The 7,135-nt window shown below is 34.6% G+C and overlaps 1 non-coding gene across 1 annotated transcript; it reads left to right on the plus strand.

The window, feature by feature from the left end:
• The first annotated feature begins 6,436 nt into the window (after positions 1-6,436).
• Positions 6,437-6,508, plus strand: Trnag-ucc. The gene has a single exon. It is a non-coding gene; the product is annotated as a tRNA-Gly (tRNA).
• Positions 6,509-7,135: the final 627 nt, after the last annotated feature.

Here is a 7,135-nt window from a genome sequence, read left to right on the forward strand (position 1 = left end):
CCACACAAAATGTTTGTACATTGTTGAGCAGAAATACGATAGTGAGGCTGTCGAAGGCATTGTGAATGTTTAAAGAGATAATTGGTGAAGAATTGAGAAATATTGAATATTGAGCCCAAAACAAACTGAATAAATCTAGAGTTGAAAAAAATAAGGAGGTCAGATGAGAGGCCTCTAGGTATTGCCTCTAGGTATTCCTTCAAAGTGTTTCCTCTACGTATATTCCCAAAATATTTCTTCTAAGTATTTCCTCTATATATTTCTCCAAAATATTTCCTCAAAGTATTTTCCGAAAATATTTCCTCTAATTATTTCCTCAAAGTATTCCATCGAAATATTGTATTTTCCCAAAATATTTCCTTTAAGTGTTTTCTCCAAGTTTATCTTCTAAGTATTTCTTGTAAATATTTCCTCTAAGTATATTCAACAATGAATAAATAATAAGTTTCCTCTAAATATTTCCTTTACTGCACTGTACGACTGACCCCCAACAGGTCTGAATGACTGAAGAAATGCTACAGCTGCTGCCCTTTATATAGGGCACCTATCACTCATAGCCTCAGTTGCGCTCAAATGTTGAGCCCGATGCCAGGTAGAATTCGTTGCAGCTGACCTTGAAGAGACCAATGAGAGCACTCTCTATTGCTACAAGTATTCTAGCTTCGTTTTACTCAAATATAAACACGAAATGAGTACTGCTGCATACATATGCACAATATAAATGATCTTCAGCTCTCCACATTCACATAGGCTATATCTAGTAGAAAATAGGCTGAACTGGCAACACTTGTGCTACTCTTCGATTTATATATATTGTTATTATCCCAGGAATGTACAATTAACTCACATTTTTCTCTGGCTGTGTACGATTTGAGCAGAAATAAGCCAAGTTATATGGTTAATAAATTTCCTCTCAGAGTAAATCAACATTTTGCTTTGGCTGTACACAAGTTGACTCCTTGAGCTCCTGCTGCGCTCATTTGCTATTCATTTCGTTTGTGGCATGTCTTGACTTATGCGTATTACTGCAAATATCAATTAATGCATGAAACGTGCGTAAAATAATTCAGATTTTTTCACGCACAGCCAGAAGAGCGCGAGAGTCGCCAAGTGACCTTGGATATTGAATAGCCATGAAAAAAAAAAATATATATAAATAAAATAAGAACTTCCAGACAGACAACATAATTGATTTGCTGGCGATTTATGCGTCTGCCCCAAGAGATCCTTAAGGGTCAGGTCACGCACACACACACGCACACACTGAGTGTCTCAGAAGTTCAAGTTGCTGTTGTTGTTGTAGCTGCTGTTGCTGCTGGGCACACAAGTGTGAGTATGACATGAACATGACCAAGTGCAATATGTAAAGCATGCTCGACTGCATTTGTAATCACTTTGAGCATCATTAAGTGAATTACAAGCTGCCAACAGCAACAACAACAACAACAGCAACAGCAACAGCAGTAGCAACATTAGTTGTAGATACATTTGTATCTCGAGCAGCAACAAGGGAATTCGGTGCGGTTGACCAACATTTGGGTTTTGGCAGTTAAGACAGACTGTTTGCCCGTTGGACTATTTAATTTAATTTTAACTCTCGGACCGTAAAAGAGCCAAATGCTGATATTAAGTGCCTGTCTGGGCTGCTGAAATGGGCAGCGGCTTTAAACTAATATTTGCTTTGGTTGCCACGCCTCAAAAGAGCAACGCTGAAACACCGCCCTGAACGTATTTGGCATTTCAATGCGTGCCACGCCCATATGCGAAGAGCCGCCCCTTGGCCGCAGCTGTTGGCTGTGGCACGTTTGTTTATTTGTTTGCTGCTGCTGCTGCTGCTGCTGGTCGGAGTTCCCTTTTTTTGCGGTTTGTGTTTGGCCTGCATATTTATGGCACATAAGGTATACAACAGCATCTCCCACCTCTCTCTCTCTCAATCATTGCCTCTCTCTCACTTTTAGTGTCCCTTATCACTGGCTATACTTTATTATGCCGCCCTGTGGTTTTTTTTGTGCCCGGGTTTGTTGTTGTTTCTGTTTGTATTTGCTCTGCGGCATCTTCACAGCTGAGCGATTGGCACTCAATATTTGTCTACGTCGCTTTAGCCAGCTCAGCTCGTGCTCTCCTCTGGGTCCCTAACACAATTGCTGGCCCAAAATATATTTGCCGCCTCTAGGCCTTGAGCCGAAACCAAAAATAAAGCAAATAGATATTTGTAATTGTAATTTTCGACACATTGGCAATATGTGTTGGAGGGCTAGGTTGTCGTATTTTTGACAATTTATTTATTTATGTGATCTATACGAAATATGGGTGAGAAATACATACTTATATTATGTAATATTTTACACTATATTTTTTAAACAAACATCAATGCATTGCAACAAAATCGGAGATTCCTTACAAATAGAATATATTTATATATATTTCAATAGATATTTTTATGAGAGAAACAAATGATGTGATTATGAATATATGGCTATGAAATAAATATCATAATAAATAATAAAAATAGCAATTCAAAACAGTCAGTATATATATTTATTATAAAATATCTATTTGTTAGGGAAACACAGTAAGTGATCTATATGGTTTATGGATATGAAATATAATAAATTTTAATAGTGAACATCTATACAAATGCATATATATGTATGTATATAAGCATAATACTTGCAAATCCCATTCCTGATGCTCCAGCCGATTTTAATAAATAATAATTTACATAAGTTTTACAACACTAAATGCCAGCTTACGATAATCAATTCCATGATCAAGTTGCTCTAGTCAAATGTAAATCGCTATCAATTTCATGTGTGAGAAGACCTGTTTCTGGGCTAGCTTAACAAACAGCGTGTGTAGCGACCACACGCATATCAATCTTAACAACGATTTCCATCTAATCGATGCCATTTCCACTTCCATTTAGCATTTCTGGCCGAGTTTTCTACAGCTGCAGCAATCAGGTGTAATAATGTCTCTGTTCGATGGCCAAAGAGCTGTTCGCTTTAATTAAAATGAACAGTTCCCTAACGTTCCCTCCACATAAACACACACACACACACACACACACACATACGCATATCAATTACGCAGACGATTAAGCCAAACAAACTGCCAACTGATTGCCAAGGCATGAAAAGCCAAGGCTCAGATAAACTTCGATGCACTCGAGTATGCAGCGTATAGATGTGCGCACGTATGTATATATTTATATATATGTATATGTATGTATAATCTTTTAGTCTTCGACAGCGTTGCCGTCGTCGTCGCCGTTTCGCCGTCGTCTGGTCGTGTCATCATTAGAAAAATTGCTGCAGACGTAGCAAGAGATGCTTTGGAGGCCGCGTTACGCACACGAACTGTCAACTGGCTAATAGGCAGAAAGGAAACTGGTTAAGAAAATTGCAGCCTTGATTGCATGTGACCGCACGAGCAGCAGCAGCAGCGGCAGCTGAAAGAGGAGGAGGAGGCACAGCCAAACGCTTCCAACGGGGCCTTAATTTGGCTTAAATGGCTGACCAAATTGCACAGTTACCTCAGCACTATGTAAATCTGCAGCAGTGTGTGCGTGTGCATGTGTGTGTGTGCGTGTGTGTGTTGGCTGGCGTGCGTGGTAATAATTTTCCAATTTCATGCAATTTAATTTTCGTTGTCATGCGCAACATTTATTTTATTTTTGCTGTTATTGCTGTTGTTGTTATTTTTCGTATTTAGGCTTAAAATCTTAACCTTTAATTGTCGTGATTTTTAGCGGAAAACCGAGCCGTAGCTACTGCTGTTACCCCAATTGCATTTGGCTGTAATATGTTATGTTATTGAGTTAAACCGTTAATTATTGATGCTCGGCTTGTGGTCTAAGGTTAGTTGGATATTTGCTGCAGCATTGAGGCTGGGTCTATATGCCAAATAAATTGCTAAATAAATTGGAGATTTAGAACTCTAAAAATATATGAAGTAGCTCTAATTGCAGTTTTATAATTTAAATATCATGCAGTATAAATTTATAATAAATAATAATATATTATGCAGAATAAACTAATAATATATAATAATATTTTATTTTTTACTTAATTTTTTTTTTTATAAAATCTTTTTTTATTGAGTTTTTTTTTTTTCTCTTGAACATTTTTTATGATATTTTATAAAAATAATATAGCTAATATTTATGTGCTTAATTTTGTATAACACCAACGTTAATAATGATTCATTTACGATGATTTTTATACGCTCAAAGATAAATTGCTTTATATATATATTTTTTTTTTTTTTTTCATTTTATTTTTATCTTTACAGCTCATCATTAAATGCATTTCAAATGAATCATAATGCAAGAGTGTTTACATGACACATATGCAACTCTTAACAATAGTCTTTTTTGTTGCTCTCCCTGCCAAGCTGTTGTCTATCATGGGCCAATCGCTAAGGAATTTACACACTTATCGCAATGCTACAGCACCCAACTAAGCTAAAGAAACAGCAGCTAAGTAAGTAAGAGAAAACAGCCAAGCTAGTGAAGTAAGGAAAACCAGTCACCCACTTGGCCAGTCCATAAAGTGGACAATTCATGGCATGTCGGCATTGTCGGCACACACTAACAACAAACAAGAGACAACTTCTTTCCCACCTTGATCCCAATCAACCTTTGGTGACACTGCCGCTGGCATCCTCGGCCGCGCGGCTTTAACATGGCTATTGCATTGCTTGGCCGATTTTATTTTACTTTATTTGATTTCTTTTCCTTTTCGCTTTGGCTCGCCAATTAATTAAGCGACACGAGACGTTGGCAAACAAACTGCTGGCTGTAAAGCCGCAAGGCTTGGGCAGCTGCGGCAACTGGCAACTGGCAACTGCAACAGCAGCACAAACTGAACAACAAATTTCGCTGAAAATTGGCCATGAAGCGCATTCTGATTCTATTAGCAAAAAGCTAAAGCCAAAGCACCGCAAGGCAATTATGAGTGAACGGGAACAAGGCAAGAGCAGTGGCAGCAGTCAGAATAAGTGAAACAATTTTCTAATTTCTGCATAATTTAGTGACCAGCAAAATAAAAAGATTTAAAAAACAAAACAAAAATAAATGTTATGAAAGTTGAATATATGTATATGATTAAATCCAATTTCAAAAAGTTGCTGGAAGTAAGTTAGACTAACAAATGCTCTTAACTATGTATTAAAAATATGTATTAAAAAAAAAATAAAAAGCTAAAAAAAAAAATAAGTAAATAAAAATAAATGGAATATAATATATCAAAAAATTGTTTTGTGTCGTATTTTTATTAAATAAAAACAACGAAGACATTAAATAATTAAAAATTTTTCTCAATTGCAAATTAATTATTTCTCTAATAATATTTACATTAATTTAAATATTTTGAGATTTAAAAAAATCAAATTAAATAAAAAATATAGTTAAATAAAATATACTATTATATACAAACTATATACTATATAAAATATACTGTATTTTTTTAAATTATTATTAGATTTATTATTTATACATGTATATTAAAAAATAATTTTTTATCAATTTTTTTTTTTTTTTTTTCAAATATTCTTGTAAAGTATTTAGCAAAACTGTTGTATATAAAAAAATCTGTTTTATTTTCTATATAATATATATGACAAAAGCAGCTCCAACTATTTGCATATTAAGCTGCCACGCCCATTTGCATAGTCGCACATATTACTTCCTAATTAAAAAACTACAAAACTTTCGAGCAAATGTCTGGCAATGACGAGCTCCATCAGAGAAGCTGCGTTGCTTTTAATGATGATATTTTGCAGCCGGCAAAACTTTTTTAATAAGTTTGTCAAAATGCCTGGCAAAATGCCATACACACACACACATACACACACACACGCACACACAACATGTTGGGCTGTCAGACAGCATAAAAAAAATGATTAAAGCATTTGGTTGCTGGCATTTTACATTACACAATCTTAAGCATAGGCAGCTGGAACAGCAACAGCATCAGCAACAACAACAGCAATTGACCTTTTGACACCTACACAACACCTACAAGAGCCGTCGACGCAGACATCCAGCGAGTGGGCAAACAAATTTAACAAATTACTCGCAATGCAAATAAGCAATCATCATAAATTGCATTTTATTTTGTGCCTCTGGCCAAGCATCATTTTCTATTTGTTTATCCAAACACGACTCTCGACAGAGCCAAAGTGCAAAATGCACAACATGTGCAAAATGTTGACAAATATAATTATTTTCTCAAACAAACAACTCGAAATTAATTAACTCCAACTGAAAACATAATTCATTTGAATGAAGGCGTATCTTATCTCATATGAGCTGAACACAAGTTATTAAATTCAAATTAAAAACCAATTCATATTTAGGTATGCCTAAAATATTTCCTGACTTAGAAAGTTTCAGATATTTCATATCCTGTACTTTGATCGGGTGCCCCCAGCGGCGTCGGTGGTGTAATGGTCAGCATAGTTGCCTTCCAAGCAGTTGATCCGGGTTCGATTCCCGGCCGACGCACAAGTAAATTTTTTTTTTTTTGCTTTATTTATTTAATTAATATTTTTTTATTTAATATTAAAATGAGTTAAAAAATATTTTATATTTACATATCTCTTTTTGCATTTCTTTTTTTTGTTGTTGTTTTTTTTTTTAATAAAATTTCATTGTGAACTTTAGAGGGAAAATCTACATCGAAAAATGTTTATAGCTTGTTTTAAATATTTTTTTATATACTATATCAAACATTTAATAATAATATATATTGCATATATATCATACGCCGCTGATGATCTTTGAATACTTTCAAATCTATATCGACGTTTTATATATTTGATTATGTCAGTTTCACTTCACTTTAACATAAGTTTTATTTATCATGCGTTTCATTATGGAATTTTTGTCAATATCTTATCGATGGGTTAAAACTAAGCTAAATGGGTTTTCTACAGCTATATAAGGTATATATATGAATACCTTTCCATTAGCAGTCAATTAATTTCATATCTTTACTGTTGACTGTTGAATATCAAAGTGTTATCAAAGGCATCGTATTGCACATATAAAGATAACAAACTAATAGTTCCTTTTTACTGCTACCAACTGCATATTCTTAGAAAGAAGTAAGATTATTCTAAGTAGAACTTT

Source organism: Drosophila mojavensis, unplaced genomic scaffold, assembly GCF_018153725.1.
Source record: "Drosophila mojavensis isolate 15081-1352.22 unplaced genomic scaffold, ASM1815372v1 contig_80, whole genome shotgun sequence".
Classification (NCBI taxonomy): Eukaryota; Metazoa; Arthropoda; class Insecta; order Diptera; family Drosophilidae; genus Drosophila; species Drosophila mojavensis.